Genomic DNA, 13,448 nt, shown 5'->3' with positions numbered 1-13,448 from the left:
GAAATCAGTCAAGTTCATTGGCCTAGAATAAAACAGGGAGAAGACTTGCCCTCCTATCTCCTGACTTATCTGGGGTATCAACACCCCATTGGCTGTTTTTGTTCCTTCATTTCAGCACAAAACTAATCTAGTTGGCAAAGAAAACAGAAGCAAATTAAAATTTGAGCAGCTGTTCCCTCTCTTGGTTGTCAGTTACCTGCATCCCATCTACCTGAAGCAAAGGTCCTTTCCCTTCCATTTTCCCCCAGTAGAGCTAAAATCTTGTTTTTATTTTCCTTTGCTTCCCTTTCAAGCTTCTGCTTATTCTGACCTTTAGCATTTTGCACATTATTTTTAATACATATTTTTATTTGTTTAGCTAAATATTTCCCAATTGCTTCTACAATTTTTTTGAACATTCATTTAAAAAAATTTAAATTTCAAATTCTTTCTTATCCTCCTATTCTTCCCCTCCTTAATGAGAAGGCAAGGAATGTGTTGATTATACATGTGAAATCATGCAAAATACATTTTCATATTAGTCATGTTGCAAAAGAACACAAACACAAATCCAAGAAAAATAAAGTTAAAAAAAATATGCTTTGATCAGCACTCAGAATTTGGACACTATTTTTATAGGACTGTGTCATACACCTATTCATTTTTTGTTACCTGGCCTTGCTTACATCTTCTGTGTATTTCTTTTTTAAAATCTAAGTAGATTTAGGAGTTCCCTGGGTGTCTACACTGATCTTTTCAAATAAATCCCATTTTTCCTTCTCAATGGAATGGTTTCCCTTTGTGTCTTCAGAATTTAATTCTTGAGCAACCCCCATCTTTCCCGGGCTGACTACCCATGAAGCACATTTTAGTCTATGGGATCCTGTCTTTCCTCTGAATTCTTTTCAATCTGTCTTCCTAACGTCTACTGTGTGTGTTAGATAATGCCCATATTTCCTTTCCTTCACTATCACAGACTCTAGCAGGGAATAACTATCCCCCCTGAGCCCCAAGAATCCCATCACTGCCGCCCCAGCACACAGTTCCTCATTATCAGTGAGAATTGCATCCAGAACAGAATTTCCCCTTGTTGGTTCCTTTTCCTTTTGAAAGGGAATCTCACCAGGGCTAGTGTTTGGGATGGGGCAGGGGTAGAAGGAGAGAAGGGCTCCCACTGTCCTTGGACGCCACTTTCAGGTAACAAAGAAGAGCTTCATAGAAACAAAAGACGGAGACATATAGACAAACCTTCCTCGTGTTATGTAAGCTAGTAAAGTTCTCCAAAGGTTACCTGACCCATTCATTCCCTTACCTCCAGACAAAGCCACAGGTGAGCATTCATCCTTCTTATAAAGGCTTCCAAGGAGAACACAGGATCATGGGACTCAGTGATCTTCTAGTCCAACAGCCTTATTTCACAGAGGAGGGGACGGAAGCCCAATCTCCAAGAATACATTGCTGATGGGTAAAGGACAATGTCAGGATTTGAACCCAGGTCCTCTGACCTAAAACCCAGTGTTTTCTCTATTATAGAGATTTTGTGATCTTTCTCACAAAAACCAATTTGGGCTCCCATTTCCTCTCTATCAGAAAGATCTTACTCGATTTCTCCTTCTCTTCGTAGACTTTTATTTTCTGCCTTCTCTAGTTCTTCAGTTACTAAACCTGGGCCCTGGTATACTAAAGCCTGTCCCAGCCCAAACTCTGTAAGCATTGCTAGTAACCTTGGTGCTAGAGACTGCGGGGAGCCGTATGGTGATGTGCCTGGGCAGGTTGGTGGCTGAGTATGTATAAAGGCTCTGGTTACCTTCCTAAGGTGTGGTCACCTTCTGGCTGGTTAGAGACTCCCAGCCTCAGGTATTTTGTGTCCATAGCAATACAGTTCTAGCTTGTCACTATACATCATCACAGACCCATTCTATGCAAGAGCCACTGGCTGATCCCATCAGCCCTGTACTTCTGAGGAACAGAGTAGAGTCATTTCTGTCTTAGCCCTCAGCCTCTCCTGCACCTAAAGGACAATCCATGGATCCCAGCTAGCATGCTCTCCAGCAGATGGACCCAGAATATACTCTCTGCCCCCCCCCCCCAGCTTTGGTTGCCTGAAGGAATTTAAGTGAGGTAGACCTTACCTTGTCTTCCTCTCTCCCAAAATTCTGGGTCCACTCCCAGCTGTCCCAAGCTGGCACAGGGACCTTCACTGCCTTTTCCCTCCCTATCTCAGAGAAGCAGGTCTAGGCTTGCAGATATTTCCCCTCGGTCCTTAAGAACTCCCCTCTCTTCTTTGGGTAGTCTGGCCAGGGGGCGGAGCTAAAGCCCAGAGAGTGACTCACTTGGTAGAATGCTGCCCAATTTGACTCTCCACTGCCCCCTCCTTCCCTTCCTTCCTCCATCCTCCACACTAAGCCACCCCTGTCCCTCCCCCTGTTGCAGCCTGCCTGTCACAGAGCAGAAGAATAGATAAAGACACATCTCAGGAAGGGTCCCTGGGATAGACCATATTCACAAATTCAAGTTTCCAAGGACAAAGGAAACATCCTAAATCCAGCTGGGAGGGGCAGCAGGTAAGGTAGGAATAGTAGGAGAAGGGAAAAAGTATTTATTAAGCATCTACTATGTTCCACCCACTGTGCTAAGCACTTTACAAATATGATTTCATTAGAAAGATGACCAAAGAGCAAAGCAAGCAAGTAGGTAGGAAGCCTTCACTACTTTCTCTCTTCTCACTCAGTCCTTTGTAGTCTGTTTTCTGACCTCATCACTCAACTGAAACTGCTCTCCCCAAGGTTAATCTTTTCTCAGTCCTAACTGTGCTCAGGGCAGTAGCATAGTAGACAGAGTGCCAGGCCTGAGTCAGGAAGATTCATCATGAGTTCAAATCTGGCCTCACAGATTTATTAGCTGTATGACCTTGGGTAAGTCACTTAACCCTGTTTGCCTCAGTTTCCTCATCTGTAAAATGAGCTGGATAAGGAAACAGCAAACCTTTGCCCAGTATCTTTGCCAAGAAAATCCCAAATAGGGTCATAGAGAATCAGATAACAAATAAATAACAAATAAAACCAAACTGTCTCACTATCTTGGAACCACCATAGCTAGGAATCTGTAAGAACCATAGAGTAGTCTTTGGTCCTTTTCTGTGTCTGTTTTCCTGCTCTGTGAGACAGTCACTATGCTTCACTTGGACAGAGGTAGAATGTACTTCACCCATTAAGAGCACTGGGAGATGGGACTCTAGGTGGTTTCTCAGGGTGCCATATCTGACTAAGCTGCCAGGGGGTGCTGCTGGTAGACTCCAGCTGCCCCTTCTTTCTCACTAGAACCCAACTTTACCTGGGCCTGGGTTCCTTGTTCTCAGGGCCACCTTTTAGTGCCAAAGCCCAAATTCAGTTTCATCGAGTTTGGAGCATACAATATGAAACCTCATGATAACAATTTATAATTTATGATTCACTTGACTCTCATTCTCACTAAATCTAATCTCCTTTCTACTTTATGTGGCCTAAAAGGACTCATTATTCACATGTAGATTCAATGTACAGCTTAGTGCAAACAGTGAATCCTGAGAAGTAATGACATGTATTAAAATTTGCTCTGTTTGAAGTTATAATGATGTTAATGTGGTCATTGGTTCCAGTTCCAATAAAATAAGCAATGTGAATTCAAATCATGCAACCACTTTGCAGGCTCCATTGTTCAAATTAATCAGGAACTAACTGCATATCTACTGAGACAAAAAATGGAATTAACAGAGTTGGATTTAGACTCCTAAGAGATAAGTCAAATCTCTCTCTCCTAGTCAAATCCCAAGTTTCAATCTCCCTGCCCACGTCACTTGTACCTAGTGTTTCTTCAGATGTGTCCACAGATCATCTTGGTGGAGGGATCTTGCCTGAAGCATTCTTAGACTTAAAGGTGGAAGTGTGTGTAATTCCAGGCTCACCACAATTCCCTTACTGCATGGCAGGTACAACCCTCCCATCCTACCCCTTTTGCAATCATTTACATGGTCAATCACCAAGTGGGCTCACATGAGTCAGCAGAGGATGGCCAAATGGTCAGGAAAAGTTGTCACTTAGCATTTTGCTCCCAGAGGCCTCCCCCCATCAACTAAGTTGAGGGACCACCTGATGAGTTCTCAAGCTCCAACTTCACTTTCCATGAGGCATTCCTTTCTGGCATGTTCCCAGTAAACCAAGTGGAAGTTATATCTGTTTGACATGAAAAAGTTCAGAGTCTGAGTCAAAGATCAGAAAAGCTCTCTATTCTTTCTCATGAGAAAAGGCACTGCCCTTATCACTCAAGCAGTGTCTGCCAGGGAGTTCGAGATGTGAAAACTCACAGGCTTCTCTTGTCATAATCCTAACTCCACCTCCAATCCCTATCCCACCTTACCATTGGTTGGAAAGGCAAGCACCCCATCTTTTCTTTTTTTGTTTGTTTTTGCTTTTTGGAGGGGGGAGGGCAGGGCAATTGGGGTTAAGTGACTTGCCCAAGGTCACAAAGCTGGTAAGTGTTAAGTGCCTGAGGCCACATTTGAACTCAGGTCCTTGTGACTCCAGGGCCTGTACTCTATTCACTTTGCCAACTAGCCGCCCCCCTTCTTTTCACTAATGCTAACTAATCAGTGCAAAGCAATTCCAATCCTTCATTACAATAATTATTACTAATGAGGCTCTAATTCTGTTAGATATTATTCATAATACATGAGGTTCATTAAGCAAGTGCAGTAACAACCCCAGAATGCTGATCCCCTCCCCCAACCAGTCTAACCTAGATGTGTCCTTATCTGAGCCTGTGAGTCCCAAGGCCACTGTCTGCTTTCTTTCTTTTTTGAAGGCAAATGGGGTTAAGTGACTTGCCCAAGGTCACACAGCTAGTAAGTGTCAAGTGTCTGAGGCCGGATTTGAACTCAGGTCCTCCTGACTCCAGGGCCAGTGTTCTATTCACTGTGCCACCTAGCCGCCCCCACTGTCTGCTTTCTAATTGGTTAAATCCACCTGACTTTTAGTATTATCTAGGAGTTCTATGGGAACTGGGAATCCAACTTCTCCCCAAGGCTACTGCCTTAACTCATTCTTAACTGTACAGTTTGGTTAAAGGAGACAACAGGCTAGGTGATATACAATTACAGCATTTATTCCCTTAAACTAATGAACATGTACATACAAGGAGTTAGAAGCCAAATTCTAACTGATGAACAGAAGAATGACAAAGTCTAAATACATTTTACAACCAGCCCAATTCAGGATAAAGTTTATGATTACCAGAAAGGGATTTGCCACAACATAATACATGCCCCACTAAATGTTTAGATAAGAAAAGGTTCTATTATTCAAGATAGTATCTTAGGTTTAGAGTCTCATCCTTGGCAGAAGAAAGAATGCTTTTAAGTTAGTCCTGTCTGGGGTTGTTTACACAGGTAGAGATATTCTCTGAGTTTACTCAGAGAACAAAGAAGTTGTTGGGTACCTTTGGAATTTATGATCTCTGTTTTCTTCCTGTAAGGAGATATCCCAAGATAAGGGGAAATCCCACTTTCAGCCCTATCTGGTCTCTGGAGCCACTGCCACAGGAAAAGGCATTTTTAAAGCAAAGCAAAGCAGTAGATTTGATTAATTCAGACTTTGGTAAAAAAAAAAAATACGCTGTTTAATGATTATCATTTCCTCTCCTTTTGGTCAAGAACAAATCTGTTAAGTTTTCATTTTTTAGACCAAAGAAGGTATGGGAAAAAAAACTCTCTTCTTGGGGGGGTTTCCCCAAATCCTTATCTAGGTGAATTCAGGCTTTTCCCAACCACTTCCTGAAATAGGGGGCTCTACAGGTAATAGTTGAATGGTTGGACATTTCTAGAGATGGGCAACTACTGCAAGACAATTATAATATCAGAAAAAGGAGCAGGCTGCAAGGGGGATCAAGGTAGCACAAAGGGAATACAGAACAATGAAGTAAAAATAAGCTAAAGCTGCAAAAAGATATAAAGAACCAGTCTTGAGTATGTAAGGGGGCCCAGGGAAGGAGCAGTTCTTGTGCAGGCCTGGTCCAGACTCTTGGAGAAGCTGTTTGCATCTGATGTTGTCTTTTTCAGATCCCTTGGGTCAGATGTTCACTCAGGTGCAGGGGTAATCTTTGCCTAGAGTCCATATTCCCAAGCTGGAGTAGTCAGACAGACCTTTCAGGGCTCCCAGAAATGTATGATTTGATACTGAAGGCACATAGGAATGGTTCAGATTCTCAGCCATGCAAGGCTAGGTTCAAACAGTACAACAAATGGTTCACATGGTTTCTAGCCACATAGGGCTGGGCTCAAACAATGCAATAAAGTCTTCCTCACAGTTTACAAAATTATGTAATTACATTAAGCCAGGTACAGATTAAGCTACTTAGGTGGCTCACCATATACGAGTTTTGGGAAGGGAGATTACATGTCAACAAGATAACCAAGAAAACTTATACGTGAACCATACATCATTATTACCAATGTTAATTAACATTAAATTCCTTGTATCCCAGTGATCTATTCCCAATATCCTTTTAAACAGCACTTTTTGAATCTCAGATGCGTCATGTAGTTATCCAATTCAAAAAGGGAGTTCTGCTTCTCTGGTTCAGATCTAGAGGTTCCCAGATAATTCTGACTTAATATAAATTAGTACAATCACTTAAAATTGGTTCCACATTTTTGAAACTTCAGAGAATTTTCAGTTTAGTATTTCTATCCTTATCTAAATCCTGTACTTGGTATAGGAATCCTTTAAAATGTGAAAATCAGGGGCGGCCAGGTAGCACAGTGAGTAAGAGCACCAGCCCCAGTGTCGGGATGACCTGGGATCGAATCCAGGCTCAGACACTTAGCACCCACCCAGAAACACCTGGCCATGTGACCTTGAGCAAGTTAACCCCAATTGCTTAGGGGCAGCCAGGTGGCTTAGCAAGTAAGAGTACTGGCCCCAGTGTCGGGATGACCTGGGAATCAAATCCGGGCTCAGATACTTAGCACAGAAATAACTGGCCGTGTAACCTTGAGCAAGTTACTTAACCCCACTTGCTTTAAAAATAAAAAAAAATTAAAAATAAAATGTGAAAATCTATCCAAAAAATGACTTCAGCTACCTTTTAAAATGATCATACCACAGGGGGTTGGGGGGCGGGGGTAGAGCCAAGATGGCAGAGTAGAAGCAAGAAATTCCATGACCCCCCGACAATCACCTCAAATACCTATAAAATATGACTCTAAACAAATTTTAGAGCTATAGAACCCACAAAGTGACAGAGAGAAACAAATCTCCTGCTGAAGGCAGTCTGGCAGGCTGACAGGAAGAGTTCATCACAGCATGCTAGGAGCTGAGCTCAGTCCCACATGAGCCACATGGTTTTGGCCCCTGGGAGGCAGTGGTAGCCAGAGCAGACTTCAGGAGAGTGAATCATCAGAAAATATGGCAGTTTCCAGAATTCTCAACCCAGAAATACTATAAAGAAAGTAAAAGGTCAGTCGGGAACTCAGTTAGAAAGGAAAGGCTCGGTCTGGCCCCTGCTCCTGGGGTGAGAGGTGGTGGAGGCATGGCTGGGGCTGCCGCATCTGCCATGTGGCCACCTCAGGAGCTCTGGCCTACAGATGGTAGGGTGACCAAGCAACAATTCAGAGCATAATCACTCTTGCTTTGACCTGCTTGGATCTGGGTCACTTTCTTGGGCAGTGGTCCTGGGGCAAGAAATGCCAGTTTGCCAGTGTGGTGTCTGTAGAGAGGGAGCCCTGATGACATTTGCGAAAACCCCAGCAATTTGGGACAAAGCTCTCCTCTCTGGAAGCAGAGTTCTACTGTGGCAAAGAGCTCAAAAGTCAAGTAATTGACTGGCAATATGAGCAAGCAGAGGAAGCACAAACATACCATAGAATCCTTTTTGGGGGAAAAAAAGGATCAAATCATCCAACAGGAGGAAGACAACAAAGTCAGAACTCCTGCATCAAAAGCTTCCAAGAAAAATATGAACTAGTTACCGGCCCTGGAGGAGCTCAAGAAGGATTTAAAAAATCAAGTAAGAACCACACCCAGAAATAACTGGCCGTGTAACCTTGAGCAAGTTACTTAACCCCGATTGCTTAAAAAAAAAAAATAAATTTAAAATAAATTTTAAAAAAATCAGGTAAGAGAAGTAGAGAAAAAATTGGGAAGAGAAATGAGAATGATGCAAGAAAAACATGAAAAGAGAGTCAACAACCTGACTGAAGAAAATGATACCTTAAAAAATAGACTAACTCAAATGGCAAAAGAGGCCCAAAAAGCCAATGAGGAGAAGAATGCCTTAAAAACCCAAATTTTCCAGATGGAAAAGGAATTTGAAAAACTCACTGAAAAGAATAATTCCTTCAAAATTAGATTGGAGCATTTGGAAGCTAATGACTTTATGAGAAATCAAGATACTATAAAACAGATCCAAACAAATGAAAAAATAGGAGGCAATGTGAAATATCTCATTGGGAAAACCACTGACCTGGAAAATAGATCCAGGAGAGATAATTTTAAAATTATTGTGCTACCTGAAAGCCATGACTAAAAAAAGAACTTAGAAATCATCCTTCAAGAAATTCTCAAGGAAAATTGCCCTGATGTTTTAGAACCATAGGGCAAAATAGAGGTTGAAAGAATCCACCAATCACCTCCTGAAAAAGATTCCAAAAAGAAAACTCCTAGGAATATTATAGCCAGGTTCCAGAATTCCCAGACCAAGGAGAAAATATTACAAGCAGCCAGGAAGAAACAATTTGAATATTGTGGAAACACAATCAGGATAACACGGGATCTGACAGCTTCTACACTGAGGGATCAAAGGGCTTGGAATATGATATTCCAGAGGTCGAAGGAGCTGGGATTAAAACCAAGAATCACCTACCCAGCAAAACTGAGTATCATGTTTCAGGGAAAAATATGGTCATTCAGTGGAATAGAGAACTTTCAAGCATTCTTGCTGAAAAAAACAGAGTTGAATAGAAAATTTGACATTCAGATACAAGAAGCAAGAGAAGCATGAGAAGGTAAACAGGGAAAAGAAATGATAAGGAACTTATCAAAGTTGAACTATTAACATTCCTTCATGGAAAAACAATAATTGTAACTTATGAAACTTTTCTCAGTAGTGGAAGGGAATAGAAATAGAAATATATATATATATATATATATATATATATATATATATATATATATATATGAGGGTATATGGGCATATGAATACATATGTGAATGTGTGTATATATGTTTACAGGTATACATAGATAGAGGGCACAGGACCAATTTAACAGGAAGGGATGATACTTGAAAGGTGAGATTAAGAGGTGAGAGAGGAATATAATGAGAGGAGATGGGTAGAGACAGAATGAGGTAAACTATCTCATATAGAAGAGGCAAGGGAAAATAGTTACAATGGAGGGGAAGAATAGGAAGGCAAAAGGGAATGGGTCAACCTTATTCCCATTGAATTTGGCTTGAGGAGGGAATGAAATACACACTAAATAGGGTATCTCACCCTCCAGGAGAGTAGGGGGGGAAGGGTTAAGAGGGGGGATGATGGAAGGGAGGGCAGGCTGGGGGGAGGGAAGTTGGAAGCACCTACTTTTGAAAAGGGACAGGATCAAAGTAGAGAATAGAACAAGTGGGAGGTGGGATAGGAGGGAGGGAAATATAGTCAGTCTTTTACAATATATCTACTATGTTATTGTTTTGCATCAGCCACACACGTACAACCTATTCTGAACTGCTTATCCTCCCAGTAAGGGTGGGTGACAAGGAAGGAAGGGAATGAATCTGGAATTCAAAGTTTCAAAATAAAATATTCAAATATATATACCATTATTAATACTATTTTACATGTAATTGGGAAATAAGATATACAGGCACTGGGGCATAGAGATACCAGTGGAAAAGTTGAAACGGGTATGGGAGAAAATATGGGAGAGAGCAGATTGGAGGAGGGGATATCCTATGGGACTGCTATTTTGGGGCGGTTGGTAGGGGAAAAATGGGGAGAAATTTTGTAATTCAAAATCTTCGGAATTGAATGATGTAAATCAGAAGTTAATAAAGCATTTGAAAAAAAAAATAAATGTCCCACTATATAATAGCAACATTGTGGGATGACCAACTTTGATAGACTTAGCTCTTCTCAGCAATGCAAATGGTCTGAGAAAATTCCAAAAGACTCATGATAGAAAATGCTCTCTACATCCAGAGAAAGAACTATAGAGTCTGAATACAGATCGAAGCATACTATTTTCTTGTTTTTCTTTCTTGTTTTTCCCTTTTGTTCTGATTCTTCTTCCACAACATGACGAATGTGGAAATATGTTTAATATGATTATACATGTATAACCTGTATCAGATAGCATGCTGTCTTGGGGAGGGGCAGAGATGGAGAGGGAAAAATTTAGAACTTAAAATCTTATAAGATTATAAAAGTGAATGTTGAAAATTAAAAATAAATAAATAAATTCGATTTTTAAAAATGTCCCACTATAGAATAATAGTACATAGTCTTAATTATCTGCCTTCATGCTCAGAATGTCTTGAAAACCCAAAGAAGATAGAGAAGAGAAGATAGTCAACAACGTCTACTGCAAGTAGGTGGGGTAAGCAGGATTTGTTGCTGGGTCGTTTCAGTTGTGTCCAACTCAATTTGGGGTTTTCTTGGCAGAGATACTGGAGTGGAGAAAGATGAGTCTTCTGACTCCAGGCCCCTACAAGACAGTCAGATATATGGGTGCATATGTCAAAACAAAAAGGAGAATAGTAAACCCAGACTAGGTGCTAGAGTTCACCCCAGCATACTAGTAGGATCCAAGTCACATCCCACAAGATACAAGTAGACCCTAGGGTAGGGGTATGCTGGTAAATGCTTAACAATCAGCTCTCTCTTGGGGGGGGGGGGAATTGGATGTATTTAATTTTAAATTTAAATTTCTAAAATTTTTAAATTTAATCTGCATTAAAATTTTTCTCTATTGCTTTCTTAAACAGAGGTGTCAAACTCACCAGCCATGGGCCAGGCAGCAAAACCCCTAGCACAAACCAGATTAAAATGTAATTGTTTAATAAAATGTAAATGTTTAACAAATTTTTTTAATTCAGCACAACATAGATAATATTCATTTGTGGTTTTCTTTTTTCCTTTTTTTTTTGCTTTTTTGGAAAGGGGAAGGCAGGGCAGTTGGGGTTAAGTGACTTGCCCAATGTCATATGGCTAGTAAGTGTTAAGTGTCTGAGGTCTAATTTGAACTCAGGTCCTCCTGGCTCCAGGGCTGGTGCTCTATTCACTGAACCACCTAGACTTCCCATTTGTGGTTTTCTAAGTCAATATGTGACAAAGCATTAAATCAAGTCCTGGTTTGTAGTCTGCCAATTCACTAGGTACAAATACACACACTGAAAATATAATAATTGGTTCTCCCTAGGAGGGAGAGTCAGGTGGTCCTAGGTGGGTCCCAGGTGGGTCCCTAGGTAGATCCAGGACTTCCCTGTCCTAGTAGCTCAGGAAGTTACCTCTGCCAAATCCTGAAATGAATCAGAGTCAAAGTTGAGGAATAAAGCATCTTTCATTGAGATAGCAGGGTAGCAAACCTACTACCCTGGGGAATGTCCCATGGGTGCAGAGCACAAAGGATTTCTCAACCTAGACACAGATGAAAATCGGTTTTTTAAAATACTTTTAGGAGGAATGGGGGAGGAGACAGTATGAGGTCGTGATACTCCAGTGACCCTTGGCAATCTGGGCAAGGAAATCACTTTATTCTGGCTGTTTTGCCCTTCATGACAAATCCCAAAGGAATCCCAAAGGAAGGGTGTAAGGACATTAGAAGCTGAGAACCTGGCTTAAGCTATGTTCCTTTACAAGGTAAAATATCTTAGCCTGGGGTGAGGGAGGTTGGGTGGGGACCAGCTGGGGTGTGGTTCATATCAACCTAATGGAGAATAGGAATGTAAAGACATTATTGAAATTCTGACATTACTAGGATAATTTTTTTTTGGAGGGAGGAGGGCAGGGCAATTGGCATTAAGTGACTTGCCCAAGGTCACAAGGCTAGTGTTAAGTGTCTAAGGCCATATTTGAACTCAGGTCCTCCTGATTCCAGGGCAGGTACTCTATTCACTGTGCCACCTAGCTGCCCCCATTACTAGGATCATTAAGGGAATGGCAAGTAACATTATATTTGGTATTAATTTTCTGTCATCATGTTAACAATTATATTAGCAATTTTCCATCACTTCTAATGAAGAATTTATCCAAGATTGCCACGGAAATTCCCTTTCGAGATATAAATGACAGGGTTGGCCCAGGGAAATGTAGGGAAGAAGCCCTAGGTATCAGACTGAGAGTAATAGCCACATGTGGCTTACCTCCCTCAGAAATCAGTAATCTACCTGGATGGAAACTCAGCATCGACATAACACTAGCCCATTCTCTTTTCTACTTTTAACTTATCAGAACTGACATCTCTTGTCCCCAAAGTTTGTCTTTAAAAGGTTAAGCAGGGCCAGAGTTCAGGACCAAGCCCATGCAATGTGCTATATTTGCTCTATTTTTCCTATGTATTTTCCTGATTTCTTTTTTTTAAGTTAATTTATTTATTTTTAGTTTGCTTTTTCTTTTTGGAGGGCAATTGGGGTTAAGTGACTTACCCAAGGTCACATGGCTAGTTTTTGTGTTAAGTTCAACATTTGAACTCAGGTCCTCCTGACTCCAGGGCAGGTACTCAATTCACTGTGCCACCTAGCCACCCCTATTTTTAGTTTTCAACATTTACTTCCATAAGTTTTAAATTTTCTTTCCCTCCCTCCCCAAGGTGGCATGCAATCCGATATAGCCTCTACATATACATTCCTATTAAACATATTTTCACATTAGTCATGTTGTATAAAAGAATTAGAACAAATGGGAGCAACCATGAGAAAGAAATAAAAGAAAATAGTCTGCTTCTGCTTTCTTTAGGGGAAGGATTTTCTTTCAACAACTCCTTGCCAGATACATCCCCTGCCAAGTTCTGGGGAAGTTCAGCAGCACTGATTAGCCAGCCCCTACCAAAGGAAGGGAAAACTATCTTGAGATAACCCTAGGTCTGGAGATTGAAGACTTGGATTTGAATCCTGTCTATACCAGCTGTCACCTTGGTGACCTTGCTAGTGAGTCACTTCTCTCTACCTTAAGTTGCTAATCTGCAAAAGGAAGGGGTTGGACCAGCTGGTATCCAAATCATAATTTTTTTTAAACTGACATTTATATGTTTCTTTAAAATGTGTAAAGGGCTTTACATATGTTACTTGGTCTGTCCTGTTGAGACCAAGAAAAGATCAGAAGAGGCAAAAAGTTTTAAAGATGTAGAAGAAACATTTGGAAGCTTTAATAGGTCATGATAACATGGGGAATATGGAAATATGTTTTTCATGACTGTACATGTATAATGTATATCAAGTTACTTG

The 13,448-nt window shown here is 41.0% G+C and overlaps 1 protein-coding gene across 3 annotated transcripts in view; it reads right to left on the bottom strand.

Annotated features, from left to right (window-relative positions):
* LOC138159395 (dipeptidase 2-like) overlaps positions 1 to 2,309 on the bottom strand; it is a 33,453-nt gene extending 31,144 nt beyond the window's left edge. For 2 of the 3 annotated variants that reach the window (XM_069085702.1, XM_069085700.1), the window contains exons 1-2: positions 2,112 to 2,309; positions 1,292 to 1,437 (exon numbers count right to left, since the gene is read on the bottom strand). The gene's annotated coding sequence lies outside the window, so the exon portion shown is untranslated. Of the gene's footprint in view, positions 1 to 1,291; positions 1,438 to 1,580; positions 1,740 to 2,111 lie in introns of those variants that run through there. The other variant, XM_069085701.1, reaches the window with a different exon arrangement.
* Positions 2,310 to 13,448: the final 11,139 nt, after the last annotated feature.

This window comes from Petaurus breviceps, unplaced genomic scaffold (assembly GCF_028583685.1).
Source record: "Petaurus breviceps papuanus isolate PSGF00001 unplaced genomic scaffold, PetGlider_PUasm1.0 176, whole genome shotgun sequence".
Taxonomy (NCBI): Eukaryota; Metazoa; Chordata; class Mammalia; order Diprotodontia; family Petauridae; genus Petaurus; species Petaurus breviceps.
This window is presented reverse-complemented; position numbering and strand designations above follow the sequence as displayed.